Below are 19404 nucleotides of genomic sequence, written 5' to 3'. Positions count from 1 at the left end.
GCTCAAAACCATTAACTTTAGACCTCTATTACTTCTTAACTCAAGTAAATTAATTGATAAGTTGAAAAAATTAAATGTAAAATGTAATAGAAAAGACTGTTATGGCAGTATAAAATTACCTACAGCACCTGGTATTCCTAGGTGTTCGCCCATCCAAGTACTAACCAGGTCCAACACTGCATAGCTTCCAAGATCAGACGAGATTGGGCATGTTCAGTGTGGTTTGGCTGTAGGTGCTCAAAAACATTAACTTTAGACCTCTTTTACTTCTTAACTCAAGTAAATTCATTGATAAGTTGAAAAAATTAAATATAAAATGTAATAGAAAAGAATGTTATGGCTGTATAAAATTACCTACAGCACCTGGTATTCCTAGGTGGTCTCCCCTCCAAGTACTAACCAGGCCCAACACTGCATAGCTTCCAAGATCAGACGAGATTGGGCATGTCCAGTATGGTTTGGCTGTAGGTGCTCAAAAACATTAACTTTAGACCTCTATTTCTACATAACTCAAGTAAATTCATTGACAAGTTGAAAAAATTAAATTTAAAATGTAATAGAAAAGAATGTTATGGCAGTATAATTTTTCCAACAGCACCTGGTATTCCCAGGTGTTCTCCAATCCAAGTACTAACCAGGCCCAACACTGCATAGCTTCCAAGATCAGACGAGGTTGGGCATGTCCAGTGTGGTTTGGCTGTAGGTGCTCAAAAACATTAACTTTAGACCTCTATTACTTCTTAACTCAAGTAAATTCATTGATAATTTGAAAAAATTAAATGTAAAATGTAATAGAAAAGACTTTTATGGCAGTATAAAATTACCTACAGCACCTGGTATTCCCAGGTGGATTCCCATCCAAGTACTAACCAGGCCCAACACTGCATAGCTTCCAAGATCAGACAACATTGGCCATGTCCAGTGTGGTTTGGCTATAGGTGCTGAAAAATATTAACTTTAGACCTCTTTTACTTCTTAACTCAAGTAAATTCATTGCTAAGTTGAAAAAATGTAATGTAAAATGTAACAGAAAAGAATGTTATGGCTATATAAAATTACCTACAGCACCTGGTATTCTCAGGTGGTCTCCCATCCAAGTACTAACCAGGACCACCACTGCATAGCTTCCAAGATCAGACGAGATTGGGCATGTCCAGTTTGGTTTGGCTGTACGTGATAAAAGCGTTAACTTTAGACCTCTATTACTTCTTAACTCAAGTAAATTCATTGATAAGTTGAAAAAATTAAATGTAAAATGTAATAGAAAAGACTGTTAGGGCAGTATAAAATTACCTACAGCACCTGGGATTCCTAGGTGGACTCCCATCCAAGTACTAACCAACTCCAACACTGCATAGCTTCCAAGATCAGACGAGATTGGGCATGTCCAGTGTGGTTTGGCTGTAGGTGCTCAAAAACATTAACTTTAGACCTCTTTTACTTCTTAACTCAAGTAAATTCATTGATAAGTTGAAAAAATGTAATGTAAAATGTAATAGAAAAGAATGTTAAGGCAGTATAAAATTACCTACAGCTCCTGGTATTCCCAGGTGGTCTCCCATTCAAGTACTATCCAGGCCCAACACTGTATAGTTTCCAAGATCAGACGAGATTGGGCATGTCCACTGTGGTTTGGCTGTAGGTGCTCAAAAGCATTAAATTTAGACCGCTTTTACTTCTTAACACAAGTAAATTCATTGCTAAGTTGAAAAAATGTAATAGAAAAGAATGTTATGGCTATATAAAATTACCTACAGCACCTGGTATTCCCAGGTGGTCTCCCATCCAAGTAATAACCATGCCCAACACTGCATAGCTTCCAAGATAAGACGAGATTGGGCATGTCCAGTGTGGTTTGGCTGTAGGTGATAAAAGCCTTAACTTTAGACCTCTATTACTTCTTAACTCAAGTAAATTCATTGATAAGTTGAAAAAATTAAATGTAAAATGTAATAGAAAAGACTGTTATGGCAGTATAAAATTACCTACAGCACCTGGTATTCCCAGGTGGATTCCCATCCAAGTACTAACCAGGCCCAACACTGCATAGCTTCCAAGATCAGACAACATTGGCCATGTCCAGTGTGGTTTGGCTATAGGTGCTGAAAAATATTAACTTTAGACCTCTTTTACTTCTTAACTCAAGTAAATTCATTGCTAAGTTGAAAAAATGTAATGTAAAATGTAACAGAAAAGAATGTTATGGCTATATAAAATTACCTACAGCACCTGGTATTACCAGGTGGTCTCCCATCCAAGTACTAACCAGGCCCAACACTGCATAGCTTCCAAGATCAGACGAGATTGGGCATGTCCAGTGTGGTTTGGCTGTACGTGATAAAAGCGTTAACTTTAGACCTCTATTACTTCTTAACTCAAGTAAATTCATTGATAAGTTGAAAAAATTAAATGTAAAATGAAATAGAAAAGACTGTTATGGCAGTATAAAATTACCTACAGCACCTGGTATTCCTAGGTGGACTCCCATCCAAGTATTAACCAGGTCCAACACTGCATAGCTTCAAAGGTCAGACGAGATTGGGCATGTCCAGTGTGGTTTGGCTGTAGGTGCTCAAAAACATTAACTTTAGACCTCTTTTACTTCTTAACTCAAGTAAATTCATTGATAAGTTGAAAAAATTAAATGTAAAATGTAATAGAAAAGAATGTTATGGCTGCATAAATTTACCTACAGCACCTGGTATTCCCAGGTGGTCTCCCATCCAAGTACTAACCAGGCCCAACACTGCATAACATCCAAGATAAGATGAGATTGGGCATGTCCAGTGTGGTTTGTCTGTAGGTGCTCAAAAACATTAACTTTAGACCTCTATTACTTCTTAACTCAAGTAAATTCATTGATAAGTTGAAAAAATTAAATGTAAAATGTAATAGAAAAGAATGTTATGGCAGTATAAAATGATGTACAGCACCTGGTATTCCCAGGTGTTCTCCAATCCAAGTACTTACCAGGCCCAACACGGCATAGCATCCAAGATCAGACGAGATTGGGCATGTCCAGTGTGGTTTGGCTGTAGGCCCTCAATAACATTAACTTTAGACCTCTTTTACTTCTTTACTCAAGTAAATTCATTGATAATTTGAAAAAATTAAATGTAAAATGTAATAGATAAGACTGTTATGGCAGTATAAAATTACCTACAGCACCTGGTATTCCTAGGTGGTCTCCCATCCAAGTACTAACCAGGCCCAACACTGCATAGCTTCCAAGATCAGACGAGATTGTGCATGTCCAGTGTGGTTTGACTGTAGGTGCTCAAAACCATTAACTTTAGACATCTTTTACTTCTTAACTCAAGTAAATTCATTGATAAGTTGAAAAAATTAAATTAAAATTTAATAGAAAAGAATGTTATGGCAGTATAAAATTACCTACAGCACCTGGTATTCCCAGTTGGTCTCCCATTCAAGTACTAACCAGGCCCAAAACTGCATAGCTTCCAAGATCAGACGAGATTGGGCATGTCCAGTGTGGTTTGGCTGTTGGCGCTCAAAAACATTAACTTTAGACCTCTTTTACTTCTTAACTCAAGTAAATTCATTGATAAGTTGAAAAAATGTAATGTAAAATGTAATAGAAAAGAATGTTATAGCAGTATAAAATTACCTACAGCTCCAGGTATTCACAGGTGGTCTCCCATCCAAGAACTATCCAGGCCCAACACTGCATAGCTTCCAAGATCAGACGAGATTGGGCATGTCCACTGTGGTTTGGCTGTAGGTGCTCAAAAGCATTAAATTTATACCGCTTTTACTTCTTAACACAAGTAAATTCATTGATAAGATGAAAAAATTAAATGTAAAATGTAATAGAAAAGAATGTTATGGCAGTATAAAATTACCTATAGCACCTGGGATTCCTAGGTAGTCTCCCATCCAAGTACTAACCAGTCCCAACACTGCATAGCTTCCAAGATCAGACGAGATTGGGCATGTCCAGTGTGGTTTGGCTGTAGGTGCTCAAAAACATTAACTTTAGACCTCTATTACTTCTTAACTCAAGGAAATTCATTGATAAGTTGAAAAAATTAAATGTAAAATGTAATAGAAAAGAATGTTGTGGCAGTATAAAATTACCTACAGCTCCTGGTATTCCCAGGTGGTCTCCCATCCAAGTATTGACCAGGCCCAACACTGCATAGCTACCAAGATAAGACGAGATTGGGCATGTCCAGTGTGGATTGGCTGTAGATGCTCAAAAGTATTAACTTTAGACCTCTTTTACTTCTTAACTCAAGGAAATTCATTGATAAGTTGAAAAAATTAAATGTAAAATATAATAGAAAAGAATGTTATGGCAGTATAAAATTACCAACAGCACCTGGTATCCCCAGGTGGTCTCCCCTCCAAGTACTAACCAGGCCCAACACTGCATAGCTTCCAAGATCAGGAGAGATTGGGCATGTCCAGTGTGGTTTGGCTGTAGCTGCTCAAAAACATTAACTTTAGACCTCTTTTAGTTCTTAACTCAAGTAAATTCAATGATAAGTTGAAAAATTAAATGTAAAATGTAATAGAAAAGAATGTTATGACAGTATAAAATTACCTACAGCTCCTGGTTTTCCCAGGTGGTCTCCCATCCAAGTACTAACCAGGCCCAACACTGCATAGTTTCCAAGATCAGACGAGATTGGGCATGTCCACTGTGGTTGGGCTGTAGGTGCTCAAAAACATTAACTTTAGACTTCTTTTACTTCTTAACTCAAGTAAATTCATTGAAAAGTTGAAAAAATGAAATATAAAATGTAATAGAAAAGAATGTTTTGACTGTCTAAAATTACCTATAGCACCTGTTATTCCCAGTTGGTCTCCCATCCAAGTACAAACCAGGCCCAAGACTGCATAGCTTCCAAGATCAGACGAGATTGGGCATGTCCACTGTGGTTTGGCTGTAGGTTCTCAAAAGCATTAAATTTAGACCGCTATTATGTCTAAACAGAAGTAAATTCATTGATAAGTTGAAAAAATTAAATGTAAACTGTAATAGAAAAGAATGTTATGGCAGTATATAATTACCTACAGCACCTGGGTTTCCTAGGTAGTCTCCCATCCAATTACTAACCAGTCCCAACACTGCATAGCTTCCAAGATCAGATGAGATTGGGCATGTCCAGTGTGGTTTGGCTGTAGGTGCTCAAAACCATTAACTTTAGACCTCTATTACTTCTTAACTCAAGTAAATTAATTGATAAGTTGAAAAAATTAAATGTAAAATGTAATAGAAAAGACTGTTATGGCAGTATAAAATTACCTACAGCACCTGGTATTCCTAGGTGTTCGCCCATCCAAGTACTAACCAGGTCCAACACTGCATAGCTTCCAAGATCAGACGAGATTGGGCATGTTCAGTGTGGTTTGGCTGTAGGTGCTCAAAAACATTAACTTTAGACCTCTTTTACTTCTTAACTCAAGTAAATTCATTGATAAGTTGAAAAAATTAATTATAAAATGTAATAGAAAAGAATGTTATGGCTGTATAAAATTACCTACAGCACCTGGTATTCCTAGGTGGTCTCCCCTCCAAGTACTAACCAGGCCCAACACTGCATAGCTTCCAAGATCAGACGAGATTGGGCATGTCCAGTATGGTTTGGCTGTAGGTGCACAAAAACATTAACTTTAGACCTCTATTTCTACATAACTCAAGTAAATTCATTGACAAGTTGAAAAAATTAAATTTAAAATGTAATAGAAAAGAATGTTATGGCAGTATAATTTTTCCAACAGCACCTGGTATTCCCAGGTGTTCTCCAATCCAAGTACTAACCAGGCCCAACACTGCATAGCTTCCAAGATCAGACAACATTGGCCATGTCCAGTGTGGTTTGGCTATAGGTGCTGAAAAATATTAACTTTAGACATCTTTTACTTCTTAACTCAAGTAAATTCATTGCTAAGTTGAAAAAATGTAATGTAAAATGTAACAGAAAAGAATGTTATGGCTATATAAAATTACCTACAGCACCTGGTATTCCCAGGTGGTCTCCCATCCAAGTACTAACCAGGCCCAACACTGCATCGCTTCCAAGATCAGACGAGATTGGGCATGTCCAGTGTGGTTTGGCTGTACGTGATAAAAGCGTTAACTTTAGACCTCTATTACTTCTTAACTCAAGTAAATTCATTGATAATTTGAAAAAATTAAATGTGAAATGTAGCAGATAAGACTGTTATGGCAGTATAATATTACCTACAGCACCTGGTATTCCTAGGTGGTACCCATCCAAGTACTAACCAGACCCAACACTGCATAGCTTTCAAGATCAGACGAGATTGGACATGTCCAGTGTGGTTTGGCTGTAGGTGCTCAAAAGTATTAACTTTAGACCTCTATTACTTCTTAACTCAAGGAAATTCATTGATAAGTTGAAAAAAATAAATGTAAAATGTAATAGAAAAGAATGTTATAGCAGTATAAAATTACCTACAGCACCTGGTATTCCCAGGTGGTCTCCCATCCAAGTGATAACCAGGCCCAACACTGCATAGCTTCCAAGATCAGACGAGATTGGGCATGTCCACTGTGGTTTGGCTGTAGGTGCTCAAAACATTAACTTTAGACATCTTTTACTTCTTAACTCAAGTAAATTCATTGATAAGTTGAAAAAATTAAATTAAAATTTAATAGAAAAGAATGTTATGGCAGTATAAAATTACCTACAGCACCTGGAATTCCCAGGTGGTCTCCCATTCAAGTACTAACCAGGCCCAAAACTGCATAGCTTCCAAGATCAGACGAGATTGGGCATGTCCAGTGTGGTTTGGCTGTTGGCGCTCAAAAACATTAACTTTAGACCTCTTTTACTTCTTAACTCAAGTAAATTCATTGATAAGTTGAAAAAATGTAATGTAAAATGTAATAGAAAAGAATGTTATGGCAGTATAAAATTACCTACAGCTCCTGGTATTCCCAGGTGGTCTCCCATCCAAGTACTAACCAGGCCCAACACTGCATAGCTTCCAAGATCAGACGAGATTGGGCATGTCCACTGTGGTTTGGCTGTAGGTGCTCAAAAAACTTAACTTTAGACCTCTATTACTTCTTAACTCAAGAAAATTCATTGATAAGTTGAAAAAATTAAATGTAAAATGTAATAGAAAAGAATGTTATGGCAGTATAAAATTACCTACTGCACCTGGTTTTCCCAGGGGGTCTCCCATCCTAGTATTGACCAGGCCCAACACTGCATAGCTACCAAGATAAGACGAGATTGGGCATGTCCAGTGTGGTTTGTCTGTAGGTGCTCAAAAACATTAACTTTAGACCTCTATTACTTCTTAACTCAAGTAAATTCATTGATAAGTTGAAAAAATTAAATGTAAAATGTAATAGAAAAGAATGTTATGGCAGTATAAAATGATGTACAGCACCTGGTATTCCCAGGTGTTCACCCATCCAAGTACTTACCAGTCCCAACACGGCATAGCATCCAAGATCAGACGAGATTGGGCATGTCCAGTGTGGTTTGGCTGTAGGCCCTCAATAACATTAACTTTAGACCTCTTTTACTTCTTAACACATGTAAATTCATTGATAAGTTGAAAAAATGTAATGTAAAATGTAATAGAAAAGAATGTTATGGCAGTATAAAATTACCTACAGCACCTGGGATTCCTAGGTAGTCTCCCATCCAAGTACTAACCAGTCCCAACACTGCATAGCTTCCAAGATCAGACGAGATTGGGCATGTCCAGTGTGGTTTGGCTGTAGGTGCTCAAAAACATTAACTTTAGACCTCTATTACTTGTTAACTCAAGGAAATTCATTGATAAGTTGAAAAAATTAAATGTAAAATGTAATAGAAAAGAATGTTATGGCAGCATAAAATTACCTACAGCACCTGGTATTCCCAGGTGGTCTCCCATCCAAGTTATAACCAGGCCCAACACTGCATAGCTTCCAAGATCAGACGAGATTGGGCATGTCCTCTGTGGTTTGGCTGTAGGTGCTCAAAAACATTAACTTTAGACCTCATTTACTTCTTAACTCAAGTAAATTCATTGATAAGTTGAAAAAATTAAATGTAAAATGTAATAGAAAAGAATGTTATGGCAGTATAAAATTACCTAGAGCACCTGGTATTCCCAGGTGGTCTCCCATCCAAGTACTAACCAGGCCCAACACTGCATAGCTTCCGAGATCAGACGAGTTTGGGCATGTCCAGTGTGGTTTGACTGTAGGTGCTCAAAAACATTAACTTTAGACATCTTTTACTTCTTAACTGAAGTAAATTCATTGATGAGTTGAAAAAATTAAATTAAAATTTAATAGAAAAGAATGTTATGGCAGTATAAAATTACCTACAGCACCTGGTATTCCCAGGTGGTCTCCCATTCAAGTACTAACCAGGCCCAAAACTGCATAGCTTCCAAGATCAGACGAGATTGGGCATGTCCAGTGTGGTTTGGCTGTAGGCGCTCAAAAACATTAACTTTACACCTCTTTTACTTCTTAACTCAAGTAAATTCATTGATAAGTTGAAAAAATGTAATGTAAAATGTAATAGAAAAGAATGTTATGGCAGTATAAAATTACCTACAGCTCCTGGTATTCCCTTGTGGTCTCCCATCCAAGTACTAACCAGGCCCAATACTGCATAGCTTCCAAGATCAGATGAGATTGGGCATGTCCACTGTGGTTTGGCTGTAGGTGCTCAAAAGCATTAAATTTAGACCACTTTTACTTCTTAACACATGTAAATTCATTGATAAGTTGAAAAAATTAAATGTAAAATGTAATAGAAAAGAATGTTATGGCAGTATAAAATTACCTACAGCACCTGGGATTCCTAGGTAGTCTCCCATCCAAGTACTAACCAGTCCCAACACTGCATAGCTTCCAAGATCAGACGAGATTGGGCATGTCCAGTGTGGTTTGGCTGTAGGTGCTCAAAAACATTAACTTTAGACCTCTATTACTTCTTAACTCAAGGAAATTCATTGATAAGTTGAAAAAATTAAATGTAAAATGTAATAGAAAAGAATGTTATGGCAGTATAAAATTACCTACTGCACCTGGTTTTCCCAGGTGGTCTCCCATCCTAGTATTGACCAGGCCCAACACTGCATAGCTATCAAGATAAGACGAGATTGGGCATGTCCAGTGTGGATTGGCTGTAGGTGCTCAAAGGTATTAACTTTAGACCTCTATTATTTCTTAACTCAAGGAAATTCATTGATAAGTTGAAAAAATTAAATGTAAAATGTAATAGAAAAGAAAGTTATGGCAGTATAAAATTACCTACAGCACCTGGTATCCCCAGGTGGTCTCCCATCCAAGTACTAACCAGGCCCAAGACTGCATAGCTTCCAAGATCAGACGAGATTGGGCATGTCCAGTGTGGTTTGGCTTTAGGTGCTCAAAAACATTAACTTTAGACCTATTTTACTTCTTAACTCAAGTAAATTCAATGATAAGTTGAAAAATTAAATGTATAATGTAATAGAAAAGAATGTTATGGCAGTATAAAATTACCTACAGCTCCTGGTATTCCCAGGTGGTCTCCCATCCAAGTACTAACCAGGCCCAACACTGCATAGTTTCCAAGATCAGACGAGATTGGGCATGTCCACTGTGGTTTGGCTGTAGATGCTCAAAAGCATTAAATTTAGACCGCTATTACGTCTTAACACAAGTAAATTCATTGATAAGTTGAAAAAATTAAATGTAAACTGTAATAGAAAAGAATGTTATTGCAGTATAAAATTACCTACAGCACCTGGTATTCCTAGGTGTTCTCCCATCCAAGTACTATCCAGGCCCAACACTGCATAGCTTCCAAGATCAGATGAGATTGGGCATGTCCAGTGTGGTTTGTCTGAAGAAGCTCAAAAACATTAACTTTAGACCTCTTTTACTTCTTAACTCAAGTAAATTCATTGATAAGTTGAAAAAATGAAATGTAAAATGTAATAGAAAAGAATGTTTTGGCTGTCTAAAATTACCTATAGCACCTGGTTTTCCCAGGTGGTCTCCCATCCAAGTACAAACCAGGCCCAACACTGCATAGCTTCCAAGATCAGATGAGATTGGGCATGTCCACTGTGGTTTGGCTGTAGGTGCTCAAAAGCATTAAATTTAGACCGCTATTACGTCTTAACACAAGTAAATTCATTGATAAGTTGAAAAAATTAAATGTAAACTGTAATAGAAAAGAATGTTATTGCAGTATAAAATTACCTACAGCACCTGGTATTCCTAGGTGTTCTCCCATCCAAGTACTAACCTGGTCCAACACTGCATAGCTTCCAAGATCAGACGAGATTGGGCATGTTCAGTGTGGTTTGGCTGTAGGTGCTCAAAAACATTAACTTTAGACCTCTTTTACTTCTTAACTCAAGTAAATTCATTGATAAGTTGAAAAAATTAAATGTAAAATGTAATAGAAAAGAATTTTAAGGCTGCATAAAATTACCTACAGCACCTGGTATTCCTAGATGGTCTCCCATCCAAGTACTAACCAGGCCCAACACTGCATAGCTTCCAAGATCAGACGAGATTGGGCATGTCCAGTGTGGATTGACTGTAGGTGCTCAAAAACATTAACTTTAGAAATCTTTTACTTCTTAACTCAAGTAAATTCATTGATAAGTTGAAATAATTAAATTAAAATTTAATAGAAAAGAATGTTATGGCAGTATAAAATTACCTACAGCACCTGGGATTCCCAGGTGGTCTCCCATTCAAGTACTAACCAGGCCCAAAACTGCATAGCTTCCAAGATCAGACGAGATTGGGCATGCCCAGTGTGGTTTGGCTGTTAGCGCTCAAAAACATTAACTTTAGACCTCTTTTACTTCTTAACTCAAGTAAATTCATTGATAAGTTGAAAAAATGTAATGTAAAATGTAATAGAAAAGAATGTTATGGCAGTATAAAATTACCTACAGCTCCTGGTATTCCCAGGTGGTCTCCCATTCAAGTACTAACCAGGCCCAACACTGCATAGCTTCCAAGATCAGACGACATTGGGCATGTCCACTGTGGTTTGGCTGTTGGTGCTCAAAAGCATTAAATTTAGAACGCTTTTACTTCTTAACACATGTAAATTCATTGATAAGTTGAAAAAATTAAATGTAAAATGTAATAGAAAAGAATGTTATTGCAGTATAAAATTACCTACAGCACCTGGGATTCCTAGGTAGTCTCCCATCCAAGTACTAACCAGTGCCAACACTGCATAGCTTCCAAGATCAGACGAGATTGGGCATGTCCAGTGTGGTTTGGCTGTAGGTGCTCAAAAACATTAACTTTAGACCTCTATTACTTCTTAACTCAAGGAAATTCATTGATAAGTTGAAAAAATTAAATGTAAAATGTAATAGAAAAGAATGTTATGGCAGTATAAAATTACCTACTGCACCTGGTTTTCCCAGGTGGTCTCCCATCCTAGTATTGACCAGGCCCAACACTGCATAGCTACCAAGATAAGACGAGATTGGGCATGTCCAGTGTGGTTTGTCTGTAGGTGCTCAAAAACATTAACTTTAGACCTCTATTACTTCTTAACTCAAGTAAATTCATTGATAAGTTGAAAAAATTAAATGTAAAATGTAATAGAAAAGAATGTTATGGCAGTATAAAATGATGTACAGCACCTGGTATTCCCAGGTGTTCACCCATCCAAGTACTTACCAGGCCCAACACGGCATAGCATCCAAGATCAGACGAGATTGGGCATGTCCAGTATGGTTTGGCTGTAGGCCCTCAATAACATTAACTTTAGACTTCTTTTACTTCTTTACTCAAGTAAATTCATTGATAATTTGAAAAAATTAAATGTAAAATGTAATAGATAAGACTGTTATGGCAGTATAATATTACCTACAGCACCTGGTATTCCTAGGTGGTCTCCCATCCAAGTACTAACCAGACGCAACACTGCATAGTTTCCAAAATCAGACGAGATTGGACATGTCCAGTGTGGTTTGGCTGTAGGTGCTCAAAAGTATTAACTTTAGACCTCTATTACTTCTTAACTCAAGGAATTTCATTGATAAGTTGAAAAAATTAAATGTAAAATGTAATAGAAAAGAATGCTATGGCAGTATAAAATTACCTACAGCACCTGGTATTCCCAGGTGGTCTCCCATCCAAGTGATAACCAGGCCCAACAATGCATAGCTTCCAAGATCAGACAAGATTGGGCATGTCCTCTGTGGTTTGGCTGTAGGTGCTCAGAAACATTAACTTTAGACCTCTATTACTTCTTAACTCAAGTAAATTCATTGATAAGTTGAAAAAATTAAATGTAAAATGTAATAGAAAAGAATGTTATGGCAGTATAAAATTACCTAGAGCACCTGGTATTCCCAGGTGGTCTCCCATCCAAGTACTAACCAGGCCCAACACTGCATAGCTTCCGAGATCAGACGAGTTTGGGCATGTCCAGTGTGGTTTGACTGTAGGTGCTCAAAAACATTAACTTTAGACATCTTTTACTTCTTAACTGAAGTAAATTCATTGATGAGTTGAAAAAATTAAATTAAAATTTAATAGAAAAGAATGTTATGGCAGTATAAAATTACCTACAGCACCTGGTATTCCCAGGTGGTCTCCCATTCAAGTACTAACCAGGCCCAAAACTGCATAGCTTCCAAGATCAGACGAGATTGGGCATGTCCAGTGTGGTTTGGCTGTAGGCGCTCAAAAACATTAACTTTACACCTCTTTTACTTCTTAACTCAAGTAAATTCATTGATAAGTTGAAAAAATGTAATGTAAAATGTAATAGAAAAGAATGTTATGGCAGTATAAAATTACCTACAGCTCCTGGTATTCCCTTGTGGTCTCCCATCCAAGTACTAACCAGGCCCAATACTGCATAGCTTCCAAGATCAGATGAGATTGGGCATGTCCACTGTGGTTTGGCTGTAGGTGCTCAAAAGCATTAAATTTAGACCACTTTTACTTCTTAACACATGTAAATTCATTGATAAGTTGAAAAAATTAAATGTAAAATGTAATAGAAAAGAATGTTATGGCAGTATAAAATTACCTACAGCACCTGGGATTCCTAGGTAGTCTCCCATCCAAGTACTAACCAGTCCCAACACTGCATAGCTTCCAAGATCAGACGAGATTGGGCATGTCCAGTGTGGTTTGGCTGTAGGTGCTCAAAAACATTAACTTTAGACCTCTATTACTTCTTAACTCAAGGAAATTCATTGATAAGTTGAAAAAATTAAATGTAAAATGTAATAGAAAAGAATGTTATGGCAGTATAAAATTACCTACTGCACCTGGTTTTCCCAGGTGGTCTCCCATCCTAGTATTGACCAGGCCCAACACTGCATAGCTATCAAGATAAGACGAGATTGGGCATGTCCAGTGTGGATTGGCTGTAGGTGCTCAAAGGTATTAACTTTAGACCTCTATTATTTCTTAACTCAAGGAAATTCATTGATAAGTTGAAAAAATTAAATGTAAAATGTAATAGAAAAGAAAGTTATGGCAGTATAAAATTACCTACAGCACCTGGTATCCCCAGGTGGTCTCCCATCCAAGTACTAACCAGGCCCAAGACTGCATAGCTTCCAAGATCAGACGAGATTGGGCATGTCCAGTGTGGTTTGGCTTTAGGTGCTCAAAAACATTAACTTTAGACCTATTTTACTTCTTAACTCAAGTAAATTCAATGATAAGTTGAAAAATTAAATGTATAATGTAATAGAAAAGAATGTTATGGCAGTATAAAATTACCTACAGCTCCTGGTATTCCCAGGTGGTCTCCCATCCAAGTACTAACCAGGCCCAACACTGCATAGTTTCCAAGATCAGACGAGATTGGGCATGTCCACTGTGGTTTGGCTGTAGATGCTCAAAAGCATTAAATTTAGACCGCTATTACGTCTTAACACAAGTAAATTCATTGATAAGTTGAAAAAATTAAATGTAAACTGTAATAGAAAAGAATGTTATTGCAGTATAAAATTACCTACAGCACCTGGTATTCCTAGGTGTTCTCCCATCCAAGTACTATCCAGGCCCAACACTGCATAGCTTCCAAGATCAGATGAGATTGGGCATGTCCAGTGTGGTTTGTCTGAAGAAGCTCAAAAACATTAACTTTAGACCTCTTTTACTTCTTAACTCAAGTAAATTCATTGATAAGTTGAAAAAATGAAATGTAAAATGTAATAGAAAAGAATGTTTTGGCTGTCTAAAATTACCTATAGCACCTGGTTTTCCCAGGTGGTCTCCCATCCAAGTACAAACCAGGCCCAACACTGCATAGCTTCCAAGATCAGACGAGATTGGGCATGTTCAGTGTGGTTTGGCTGTAGGTGCTCAAAAACATTAACTTTAGACCTCTTTTACTTCTTAACTCAAGTAAATTCATTGATAAGTTGAAAAAATTAAATGTAAAATGTAATAGAAAAGAATTTTAAGGCTGCATAAAATTACCTACAGCACCTGGTATTCCTAGATGGTCTCCCATCCAAGTACTAACCAGGCCCAACACTGCATAGCTTCCAAGATCAGACGAGATTGGGCATGTCCAGTGTGGATTGACTGTAGGTGCTCAAAAACATTAACTTTAGAAATCTTTTACTTCTTAACTCAAGTAAATTCATTGATAAGTTGAAATAATTAAATTAAAATTTAATAGAAAAGAATGTTATGGCAGTATAAAATTACCTACAGCACCTGGGATTCCCAGGTGGTCTCCCATTCAAGTACTAACCAGGCCCAAAACTGCATAGCTTCCAAGATCAGACGAGATTGGGCATGCCCAGTGTGGTTTGGCTGTTAGCGCTCAAAAACATTAACTTTAGACCTCTTTTACTTCTTAACTCAAGTAAATTCATTGATAAGTTGAAAAAATGTAATGTAAAATGTAATAGAAAAGAATGTTATGGCAGTATAAAATTACCTACAGCTCCTGGTATTCCCAGGTGGTCTCCCATTCAAGTACTAACCAGGCCCAACACTGCATAGCTTCCAAGATCAGACGACATTGGGCATGTCCACTGTGGTTTGGCTGTTGGTGCTCAAAAGCATTAAATTTAGAACGCTTTTACTTCTTAACACATGTAAATTCATTGATAAGTTGAAAAAATTAAATGTAAAATGTAATAGAAAAGAATGTTATTGCAGTATAAAATTACCTACAGCACCTGGGATTCCTAGGTAGTCTCCCATCCAAGTACTAACCAGTGCCAACACTGCATAGCTTCCAAGATCAGACGAGATTGGGCATGTCCAGTGTGGTTTGGCTGTAGGTGCTCAAAAACATTAACTTTAGACCTCTATTACTTCTTAACTCAAGGAAATTCATTGATAAGTTGAAAAAATTAAATGTAAAATGTAATAGAAAAGAATGTTATGGCAGTATAAAATTACCTACTGCACCTGGTTTTCCCAGGTGGTCTCCCATCCTAGTATTGACCAGGCCCAACACTGCATAGCTACCAAGATAAGACGAGATTGGGCATGTCCAGTGTGGTTTGTCTGTAGGTGCTCAAAAACATTAACTTTAGACCTCTATTACTTCTTAACTCAAGTAAATTCATTGATAAGTTGAAAAAATTAAATGTAAAATGTAATAGAAAAGAATGTTATGGCAGTATAAAATGATGTACAGCACCTGGTATTCCCAGGTGTTCACCCATCCAAGTACTTACCAGGCCCAACACGGCATAGCATCCAAGATCAGACGAGATTGGGCATGTCCAGTATGGTTTGGCTGTAGGCCCTCAATAACATTAACTTTAGACTTCTTTTACTTCTTTACTCAAGTAAATTCATTGATAATTTGAAAAAATTAAATGTAAAATGTAATAGATAAGACTGTTATGGCAGTATAATATTACCTACAGCACCTGGTATTCCTAGGTGGTCTCCCATCCAAGTACTAACCAGACGCAACACTGCATAGTTTCCAAAATCAGACGAGATTGGACATGTCCAGTGTGGTTTGGCTGTAGGTGCTCAAAAGTATTAACTTTAGACCTCTATTACTTCTTAACTCAAGGAATTTCATTGATAAGTTGAAAAAATTAAATGTAAAATGTAATAGAAAAGAATGCTATGGCAGTATAAAATTACCTACAGCACCTGGTATTCCCAGGTGGTCTCCCATCCAAGTGATAACCAGGCCCAACAATGCATAGCTTCCAAGATCAGACAAGATTGGGCATGTCCTCTGTGGTTTGGCTGTAGGTGCTCAGAAACATTAACTTTAGACCTCTATTACTTCTTAACTCAAGTAAATTCATTGATAAGTTGAAAAAATTAAATGTAAAATGTAATAGAAAAGAATGTTATGGCAGTATAAAATTACCTACAGCTCCTGGTATTCCCAGGTGGTCTCCCATCCAAGTACTAACCAGGCCCAACACTGCATAGCTTCCAAGATCAGACGAGATTGGGCATGTACAGTGTGGTTTGACTGTAGGTGCTCAAAAACATTAACTTTAGACATCTTTTACTTCTTAACTGAAGTAAATTCATTGATAAGTTGAATAAATTAAATTAAAATTTAATAGAAAAGAATGTTATGGCAGTATAAAATTACCTACAGCACCTGGTATTCCCAGGTGGTCTCCCATTCAAGTACTAACCAGGCCCAAAACTGCATAGCTTCCAAGATCAGACGAGATTGGGCATGTCCAGTGTGGTTTGGCTGTAGGCGCTCAAAAACATTAACTTTACACCTCTTTTACTTCTTAACTCAAGTAAATTCATTGATAAGTTGAAAAAATGTAATGTAAAATGTAATAGAAAAGAATGTTATGGCAGTATAAAATTACCTACAGCTCCTGGTATTCCCAGGTGGTCTCCCATCCAAGTTCTAACCAGGCCCAACACTGCATAGCTTCCAAGATCAGACGAGATTGGGCATGTACAGTGTGGTTTGACTGTAGGTGCTCAAAAACATTAACTTTAGACATCTTTTACTTCTTAACTGAAGTAAATTCATTGATAAGTTGAATAAATTAAATTAAAATTTAATAGAAAAGAATGTTATGGCAGTATAAAATTACCTACAGCACCTGGTATTCCCAGGTGGTCTCCCATTCAAGTACTAACCAGGCCCAAAACTGCATAGCTTCCAAGATCAGACGAGATTGGGCATGTCCAGTGTGGTTTGGCTGTAGGTGCTCAAAAGCATTAAATTTAGACCGCTTTTACTTCTTAACACATGTAAATTCATTGATAAGTTGAAAAAATTAAATGTAAAATGTAATAGAAAAGAATGTTATGGCAGTATAAAATTACCTACAGCACCTGGGATTCCTAGGTAGTCTCCCATCCAAGTACTAACCAGTCCCAACACTGCATAGCTTCCAAGATCAGACGAGATTGGGCATGTCCAGTGTGGTTTGGCTGTAGGTGCTCAAAAACATTAACTTTAGACCTCTATTACTTCTTAACTCAAGGAAATTCATTGATAAGTTGAAAAAATTAAATGTAAAATGTAATAGAAAAGAATGTTATGGCAGTATAAAATTACCTACTGCACCTGGTTTTCCCAGGTGGTCTCCCATCCTAGTATTGACCAGGCCCAACACTGCATAGCTATCAAGATAAGACGAGATTGGGCATGTCCAGTGTGGATTGGCTGTAGGTGCTCAAAGGTATTAACTTTAGACCTCTATTACTTCTTAACTCAAGGAATTTCATTGATAAGTTGAAAAAATTAAATGTAAAATGTAATAGAAAAGAATGTTATGGCAGTATAAAATTACCTACAGCACCTGGTATTCCCAGGTGGTCTCCCATCCAAGTGATAACCAGGCCCAACACTGCATAGCTTCCAAGATCAGACGAGATTGGGCATGTCCTCTGTGGTTTGGCTGTAGGTGCTCAAAAACATTAACTTTAGACCTCATTTACTTCTTAACTCAAGTAAATTCATTGATAAGTTAAAAAAATTAAATGTAAAATGTAATAGAAAAGAATGTTATGGCAGTATAAAATTACCTACAGCACCTGGTATTCCCAGGTGGTCTCCCATCCAAGTACTAACCAGGCCCAACACTGCATAGCTTCCAAGATCAGACGAGATTGGGCATGTCCAGTGTGGTTTGACTGTAGGTGCTCAAAAACATTAACTTTAGACATCTTTTACTTCTTAACTGAAGTAAATTCATTGATAAGTTGAAAAAATTAAATTAAAATTTAATAGAAAAGAATGTTATGGCAGTATAAAATTACCTACAGCACCTGGTATTCCCAGGTGGTCTCCCATTCAAGTACTAACCAGGCCCAAAACTGCATAGCTTCCAAGATCAGATGAGATTGGGCATGTCCACTGTGGTTTGGCTGTAGGTGCTCAAAAGCATTAAATTTAGACCGCTTTTACTTCTTAACACATGTAAATTCATTGATAAGTTGAAAAAATGTAATGTAAAATGTAATAGAAAAGAATGTTATGGCAGTATAAAATTACCTACAGCACCTGGGATTCCTAGGTAGTCTCCCATCCAAGTACTAACCAGTCCCAACACTGCATAGCTTCCAAGATCAGACGAGATTGGGCATGTCCAGTGTGGTTTGGCTGTAGGTGCTCAAAAACATTAACTTTAGACCTCTATTACTTCTTAACTCAAGGAAATTCATTGATAAGTTGAAAAAATTAAATGTAAAATGTAATAGAAAAGAATGTTATGGCAGTATAAAATTACCTACTGCACCTGGTTTTCCCAGGTGGTCTCCCATCCTAGTATTGACCAGGCCCAACACTGCATAGCTATCAAGATAAGACGAGATTGGGCATGTCCAGTGTGGATTGGCTGTAGGTGCTCAAAGGTATTAACTTTAGACCTCTATTACTTCTTAACTTAAGGAATTTCATTGATAAGTTGAAAAAATTAAATGTAAAATGTAATAGAAAAGAATGTTATGGCAGTATAAAATTACCTACAGCACCTGGTATTCCCAGGTGGTCTCCCATCCAAGTGATAACCAGGCCCAACACTGCATAGCTTCCAAGATCAGCCGAGATTGGGCATGTCCTCTGTGGTTTGGCTGTAGGTGCTCAAAAACATTAACTTTAGACCTCATTTACTTCTTAACTCAAGTAAATTCATTGATAAGTTGAAAAAATTAAATGTAAAATGTAATAGAAAAGAATGTTATGGCAGTATAAAATTACCTACAGCACCTGGTATTCCCAGGTGGTCTCCCATGCAAGTACTAACCAGGCCCAACACTGCATAGCTTCCAAGATCAGACGAGATTGGGCATGTCCAGTGTGGTTTGACTGTAGGTGCTCCAAAACATTAACTTTAGACATCTTTTACTTCTTAACTGAAGTAAATTCATTGATAAGTTGAAAAAATTAAATTAAAATTTAATAGAAAAGAATGTTATGGCAGTATAAAATTACCTACAGCACCTGGTATTCCCAGGTGGTCTCCCATTCAAGTACTAAC

General features: G+C 37.2%; 1 non-coding gene and 79 pseudogenes across 1 annotated transcript; all 80 read right to left on the bottom strand.

The window, feature by feature from the left end:
• Positions 1-116: 116 nt before the first annotated feature.
• LOC148490211 (5S ribosomal RNA) lies at positions 117-235 on the bottom strand (annotated as a pseudogene).
• A 116-nt stretch (positions 236-351) lies between these two features.
• Positions 352-470, bottom strand: LOC148490210 (5S ribosomal RNA; annotated as a pseudogene).
• Positions 471-586: 116 nt separating this feature from the next.
• Positions 587-705, bottom strand: LOC148490209 (5S ribosomal RNA; annotated as a pseudogene).
• Positions 706-821: 116 nt separating this feature from the next.
• On the bottom strand, positions 822-940 carry LOC148490208 (5S ribosomal RNA; annotated as a pseudogene).
• A 116-nt stretch (positions 941-1056) lies between these two features.
• LOC148490207 (5S ribosomal RNA) lies at positions 1057-1175 on the bottom strand (annotated as a pseudogene).
• Positions 1176-1290: 115 nt separating this feature from the next.
• On the bottom strand, positions 1291-1409 carry LOC148490206 (5S ribosomal RNA; annotated as a pseudogene).
• Positions 1410-1525: 116 nt separating this feature from the next.
• LOC148490205 (5S ribosomal RNA) lies at positions 1526-1644 on the bottom strand (annotated as a pseudogene).
• Positions 1645-1748: 104 nt separating this feature from the next.
• On the bottom strand, positions 1749-1867 carry LOC148490204 (5S ribosomal RNA; annotated as a pseudogene).
• Positions 1868-1982: 115 nt separating this feature from the next.
• Positions 1983-2101, bottom strand: LOC148490203 (5S ribosomal RNA; annotated as a pseudogene).
• A 116-nt stretch (positions 2102-2217) lies between these two features.
• Positions 2218-2336, bottom strand: LOC148490202 (5S ribosomal RNA; annotated as a pseudogene).
• A 115-nt stretch (positions 2337-2451) lies between these two features.
• On the bottom strand, positions 2452-2570 carry LOC148490201 (5S ribosomal RNA; annotated as a pseudogene).
• Positions 2571-2686: 116 nt separating this feature from the next.
• On the bottom strand, positions 2687-2805 carry LOC148490200 (5S ribosomal RNA; annotated as a pseudogene).
• A 351-nt stretch (positions 2806-3156) lies between these two features.
• LOC148490199 (5S ribosomal RNA) lies at positions 3157-3275 on the bottom strand (annotated as a pseudogene).
• A 115-nt stretch (positions 3276-3390) lies between these two features.
• LOC148490198 (5S ribosomal RNA) lies at positions 3391-3509 on the bottom strand (annotated as a pseudogene).
• A 116-nt stretch (positions 3510-3625) lies between these two features.
• Positions 3626-3744, bottom strand: LOC148490197 (5S ribosomal RNA; annotated as a pseudogene).
• Positions 3745-3860: 116 nt separating this feature from the next.
• Positions 3861-3979, bottom strand: LOC148490196 (5S ribosomal RNA; annotated as a pseudogene).
• Positions 3980-4095: 116 nt separating this feature from the next.
• Positions 4096-4214, bottom strand: LOC148490195 (5S ribosomal RNA; annotated as a pseudogene).
• Positions 4215-4330: 116 nt separating this feature from the next.
• Positions 4331-4449, bottom strand: LOC148490194 (5S ribosomal RNA; annotated as a pseudogene).
• Positions 4450-4564: 115 nt separating this feature from the next.
• Positions 4565-4683, bottom strand: LOC148490193 (5S ribosomal RNA; annotated as a pseudogene).
• A 116-nt stretch (positions 4684-4799) lies between these two features.
• Positions 4800-4918, bottom strand: LOC148490192 (5S ribosomal RNA; annotated as a pseudogene).
• A 116-nt stretch (positions 4919-5034) lies between these two features.
• Positions 5035-5153, bottom strand: LOC148490191 (5S ribosomal RNA; annotated as a pseudogene).
• Positions 5154-5269: 116 nt separating this feature from the next.
• On the bottom strand, positions 5270-5388 carry LOC148490190 (5S ribosomal RNA; annotated as a pseudogene).
• A 116-nt stretch (positions 5389-5504) lies between these two features.
• LOC148490189 (5S ribosomal RNA) lies at positions 5505-5623 on the bottom strand (annotated as a pseudogene).
• Positions 5624-5974: 351 nt separating this feature from the next.
• On the bottom strand, positions 5975-6093 carry LOC148490188 (5S ribosomal RNA; annotated as a pseudogene).
• Positions 6094-6208: 115 nt separating this feature from the next.
• Positions 6209-6326, bottom strand: LOC148490187 (5S ribosomal RNA; annotated as a pseudogene).
• Positions 6327-6442: 116 nt separating this feature from the next.
• LOC148490186 (5S ribosomal RNA) lies at positions 6443-6561 on the bottom strand (annotated as a pseudogene).
• A 114-nt stretch (positions 6562-6675) lies between these two features.
• LOC148490185 (5S ribosomal RNA) lies at positions 6676-6794 on the bottom strand (annotated as a pseudogene).
• A 116-nt stretch (positions 6795-6910) lies between these two features.
• On the bottom strand, positions 6911-7029 carry LOC148490184 (5S ribosomal RNA; annotated as a pseudogene).
• A 116-nt stretch (positions 7030-7145) lies between these two features.
• Positions 7146-7264, bottom strand: LOC148490183 (5S ribosomal RNA; annotated as a pseudogene).
• A 351-nt stretch (positions 7265-7615) lies between these two features.
• LOC148490182 (5S ribosomal RNA) lies at positions 7616-7734 on the bottom strand (annotated as a pseudogene).
• Positions 7735-7850: 116 nt separating this feature from the next.
• LOC148490181 (5S ribosomal RNA) lies at positions 7851-7969 on the bottom strand (annotated as a pseudogene).
• Positions 7970-8085: 116 nt separating this feature from the next.
• On the bottom strand, positions 8086-8204 carry LOC148490180 (5S ribosomal RNA; annotated as a pseudogene).
• A 115-nt stretch (positions 8205-8319) lies between these two features.
• On the bottom strand, positions 8320-8438 carry LOC148490179 (5S ribosomal RNA; annotated as a pseudogene).
• Positions 8439-8554: 116 nt separating this feature from the next.
• On the bottom strand, positions 8555-8673 carry LOC148490178 (5S ribosomal RNA; annotated as a pseudogene).
• A 116-nt stretch (positions 8674-8789) lies between these two features.
• On the bottom strand, positions 8790-8908 carry LOC148490177 (5S ribosomal RNA; annotated as a pseudogene).
• A 116-nt stretch (positions 8909-9024) lies between these two features.
• On the bottom strand, positions 9025-9143 carry LOC148490176 (5S ribosomal RNA; annotated as a pseudogene).
• Positions 9144-9259: 116 nt separating this feature from the next.
• LOC148490175 (5S ribosomal RNA) lies at positions 9260-9378 on the bottom strand (annotated as a pseudogene).
• Positions 9379-9493: 115 nt separating this feature from the next.
• Positions 9494-9612, bottom strand: LOC148490174 (5S ribosomal RNA; annotated as a pseudogene).
• Positions 9613-9728: 116 nt separating this feature from the next.
• LOC148490173 (5S ribosomal RNA) lies at positions 9729-9847 on the bottom strand (annotated as a pseudogene).
• A 116-nt stretch (positions 9848-9963) lies between these two features.
• Positions 9964-10082, bottom strand: LOC148490172 (5S ribosomal RNA; annotated as a pseudogene).
• Positions 10083-10198: 116 nt separating this feature from the next.
• On the bottom strand, positions 10199-10317 carry LOC148490171 (5S ribosomal RNA; annotated as a pseudogene).
• Positions 10318-10433: 116 nt separating this feature from the next.
• On the bottom strand, positions 10434-10552 carry LOC148490170 (5S ribosomal RNA; annotated as a pseudogene).
• Positions 10553-10667: 115 nt separating this feature from the next.
• LOC148490169 (5S ribosomal RNA) lies at positions 10668-10786 on the bottom strand (annotated as a pseudogene).
• Positions 10787-10902: 116 nt separating this feature from the next.
• On the bottom strand, positions 10903-11021 carry LOC148490168 (5S ribosomal RNA; annotated as a pseudogene).
• Positions 11022-11137: 116 nt separating this feature from the next.
• On the bottom strand, positions 11138-11256 carry LOC148490167 (5S ribosomal RNA; annotated as a pseudogene).
• Positions 11257-11372: 116 nt separating this feature from the next.
• On the bottom strand, positions 11373-11491 carry LOC148490166 (5S ribosomal RNA; annotated as a pseudogene).
• A 116-nt stretch (positions 11492-11607) lies between these two features.
• On the bottom strand, positions 11608-11726 carry LOC148490165 (5S ribosomal RNA; annotated as a pseudogene).
• A 116-nt stretch (positions 11727-11842) lies between these two features.
• On the bottom strand, positions 11843-11961 carry LOC148490164 (5S ribosomal RNA; annotated as a pseudogene).
• A 116-nt stretch (positions 11962-12077) lies between these two features.
• Positions 12078-12196, bottom strand: LOC148490163 (5S ribosomal RNA; annotated as a pseudogene).
• Positions 12197-12312: 116 nt separating this feature from the next.
• On the bottom strand, positions 12313-12431 carry LOC148490162 (5S ribosomal RNA; annotated as a pseudogene).
• Positions 12432-12546: 115 nt separating this feature from the next.
• LOC148490161 (5S ribosomal RNA) lies at positions 12547-12665 on the bottom strand (annotated as a pseudogene).
• A 116-nt stretch (positions 12666-12781) lies between these two features.
• On the bottom strand, positions 12782-12900 carry LOC148490160 (5S ribosomal RNA; annotated as a pseudogene).
• A 116-nt stretch (positions 12901-13016) lies between these two features.
• LOC148490159 (5S ribosomal RNA) lies at positions 13017-13135 on the bottom strand (annotated as a pseudogene).
• Positions 13136-13251: 116 nt separating this feature from the next.
• On the bottom strand, positions 13252-13370 carry LOC148490158 (5S ribosomal RNA; annotated as a pseudogene).
• A 116-nt stretch (positions 13371-13486) lies between these two features.
• On the bottom strand, positions 13487-13605 carry LOC148490157 (5S ribosomal RNA; annotated as a pseudogene).
• A 115-nt stretch (positions 13606-13720) lies between these two features.
• On the bottom strand, positions 13721-13839 carry LOC148490156 (5S ribosomal RNA; annotated as a pseudogene).
• A 116-nt stretch (positions 13840-13955) lies between these two features.
• Positions 13956-14074, bottom strand: LOC148490155 (5S ribosomal RNA; annotated as a pseudogene).
• A 116-nt stretch (positions 14075-14190) lies between these two features.
• LOC148490154 (5S ribosomal RNA) lies at positions 14191-14309 on the bottom strand (annotated as a pseudogene).
• A 116-nt stretch (positions 14310-14425) lies between these two features.
• Positions 14426-14544, bottom strand: LOC148490153 (5S ribosomal RNA; annotated as a pseudogene).
• A 115-nt stretch (positions 14545-14659) lies between these two features.
• Positions 14660-14778, bottom strand: LOC148490152 (5S ribosomal RNA; annotated as a pseudogene).
• Positions 14779-14894: 116 nt separating this feature from the next.
• On the bottom strand, positions 14895-15013 carry LOC148490151 (5S ribosomal RNA; annotated as a pseudogene).
• Positions 15014-15129: 116 nt separating this feature from the next.
• LOC148490150 (5S ribosomal RNA) lies at positions 15130-15248 on the bottom strand (annotated as a pseudogene).
• Positions 15249-15364: 116 nt separating this feature from the next.
• On the bottom strand, positions 15365-15483 carry LOC148490149 (5S ribosomal RNA; annotated as a pseudogene).
• A 116-nt stretch (positions 15484-15599) lies between these two features.
• Positions 15600-15718, bottom strand: LOC148490148 (5S ribosomal RNA; annotated as a pseudogene).
• Positions 15719-15834: 116 nt separating this feature from the next.
• Positions 15835-15953, bottom strand: LOC148490147 (5S ribosomal RNA; annotated as a pseudogene).
• A 116-nt stretch (positions 15954-16069) lies between these two features.
• Positions 16070-16188, bottom strand: LOC148490146 (5S ribosomal RNA; annotated as a pseudogene).
• Positions 16189-16304: 116 nt separating this feature from the next.
• On the bottom strand, positions 16305-16423 carry LOC148490145 (5S ribosomal RNA; annotated as a pseudogene).
• A 115-nt stretch (positions 16424-16538) lies between these two features.
• Positions 16539-16657, bottom strand: LOC148490144 (5S ribosomal RNA; annotated as a pseudogene).
• Positions 16658-16773: 116 nt separating this feature from the next.
• LOC148490143 (5S ribosomal RNA) lies at positions 16774-16892 on the bottom strand (annotated as a pseudogene).
• Positions 16893-17007: 115 nt separating this feature from the next.
• Positions 17008-17126, bottom strand: LOC148490142 (5S ribosomal RNA; annotated as a pseudogene).
• Positions 17127-17242: 116 nt separating this feature from the next.
• Positions 17243-17361, bottom strand: LOC148490141 (5S ribosomal RNA; annotated as a pseudogene).
• Positions 17362-17477: 116 nt separating this feature from the next.
• Positions 17478-17596, bottom strand: LOC148490140 (5S ribosomal RNA; annotated as a pseudogene).
• Positions 17597-17712: 116 nt separating this feature from the next.
• LOC148490139 (5S ribosomal RNA) lies at positions 17713-17831 on the bottom strand (annotated as a pseudogene).
• Positions 17832-17947: 116 nt separating this feature from the next.
• On the bottom strand, positions 17948-18066 carry LOC148490138 (5S ribosomal RNA). The gene has a single exon (XR_015870901.1). It is a non-coding gene; the product is annotated as a 5S ribosomal RNA (ribosomal RNA).
• Positions 18067-18181: 115 nt separating this feature from the next.
• LOC148490137 (5S ribosomal RNA) lies at positions 18182-18300 on the bottom strand (annotated as a pseudogene).
• Positions 18301-18416: 116 nt separating this feature from the next.
• Positions 18417-18535, bottom strand: LOC148490136 (5S ribosomal RNA; annotated as a pseudogene).
• Positions 18536-18651: 116 nt separating this feature from the next.
• Positions 18652-18770, bottom strand: LOC148490135 (5S ribosomal RNA; annotated as a pseudogene).
• Positions 18771-18886: 116 nt separating this feature from the next.
• LOC148490134 (5S ribosomal RNA) lies at positions 18887-19005 on the bottom strand (annotated as a pseudogene).
• Positions 19006-19121: 116 nt separating this feature from the next.
• Positions 19122-19240, bottom strand: LOC148490133 (5S ribosomal RNA; annotated as a pseudogene).
• A 115-nt stretch (positions 19241-19355) lies between these two features.
• LOC148490132 (5S ribosomal RNA) overlaps positions 19356-19404 on the bottom strand; it is a 119-nt pseudogene continuing 70 nt past the window's right edge.

This window comes from Taudactylus pleione, unplaced genomic scaffold (assembly GCF_031769625.1).
Source record: "Taudactylus pleione unplaced genomic scaffold, aTauple2 ptg000550l, whole genome shotgun sequence".
NCBI classification, from domain to species: domain Eukaryota; kingdom Metazoa; phylum Chordata; class Amphibia; order Anura; family Myobatrachidae; genus Taudactylus; species Taudactylus pleione.
Note: the sequence above shows the minus strand (reverse complement) of the source record. Positions and strands in the feature narration are given on the sequence as shown.